The sequence below is a fragment of the Myotis brandtii genome, unplaced genomic scaffold (assembly GCF_000412655.1).
Source record: "Myotis brandtii unplaced genomic scaffold, ASM41265v1 scaffold187, whole genome shotgun sequence".
NCBI classification, from domain to species: domain Eukaryota; kingdom Metazoa; phylum Chordata; class Mammalia; order Chiroptera; family Vespertilionidae; genus Myotis; species Myotis brandtii.
In genome coordinates, this window is record NW_005356944.1 from 5,073,385 (window position 1) to 5,074,683 (window position 1,299).

Consider the following 1,299-nt stretch of genomic DNA (forward strand, 5'->3'; position numbering starts at 1 on the left):
AAAAATAAATGTATTTTTCATCATCATATACTGTGTTTTTGTCGCTCGAATGAATTTTATTATTTCTTCAAGGTTCTTCACATACGTACACCTTAAGAGATATCAAGTAAGGCGTAACAGTTCTCAAAAGATTAGGGTTGGCACGCAGAAGAATTTTGAGTCAGAGCTTTTGCTGGTTTTGGCACGCACTCACAAAAAGGTTGCCCACCCCTGGGATAGGGGGTGGGGGTGACTCATACTAACCAAACTCATGCGAGATTCAACCATAATACACAATGTAATTTTAATCTGAAAATGAAGTTATCTGGGGCACTGGACACTCAGGGCCAACTCTCCCTGTAGGAAAACCACCTGGGGAACACGCCCTGACAGAAGCTTGTGCAGTGAGCAGCGAAGGCTGTGGAGAAGGCTGTTGACTGAGTCAGAACAAAGACAGGAGGCTGAGAGAGTGTCTCTGGGCTGGTGACTGAATTCCATGTCAGGCACCGTTCAAATGGCTTTACGTTCATCATTTAATTTGGTCCTCATAACAACCTGTAATCGTCCATTCTTATCGCCAATGTTGTGTTTTGTGATTATGTATGGTGTATGGTCAAAGGGCACAGAAATCTATTCAGATTTATATTTCCAGTCCTGTCCAACAAAGAGACCATGTTCAGTGTTTTTATTAAATAAGCTTTATTGAGGCATAATTTACATGTGATCAAATTCACCAGTTTTAAGTGTTTAATTCAACACATTAACAAATGTACACTCGTGTAACTGTGGCCACAGTCATGAAATGGAACATGTACATCGTCCCCAAAGGCTCCCTTATGCCATTCGGAGGTGAATCTGTGCTCCCTGCCCACTCTCCACCCTGCCCACCTGCCCCCCACCCCAGCTCCTGGCAACCGCTGATTTGTTTTGACTTTGTCACTGTAAGTTTCCCTTTTGTAGACCTTTGTATGAATGGGAGTCTTTTGTATCTGGCTTCTTTCACTGAGTGCAATGCTTTCAAGACCCATTCATGCTGCATATATCAGTAGGTATATTTTTTTTTCTTTTTATTGCTGAGGAGTCTTTCATTTGCATATCTTCTTCAGCGCAAAGTGTCTATTCAGATCTTTTATGCCTTTGAGTTGAGTTGTCTTCTGTTATTGAGCTGTAAGAGTTCTTTATATATTCAGGATACAAGTCCTTTATCAGATACATGCTTTGCAAGTATTTTCTTCCAGCCTGTACCTTGCTTTTTCATCTTCTTTTTTAAATTAATATATTTATATTGATTTCAGAGAGAAAGAGAGAGAGAGAGAGAGA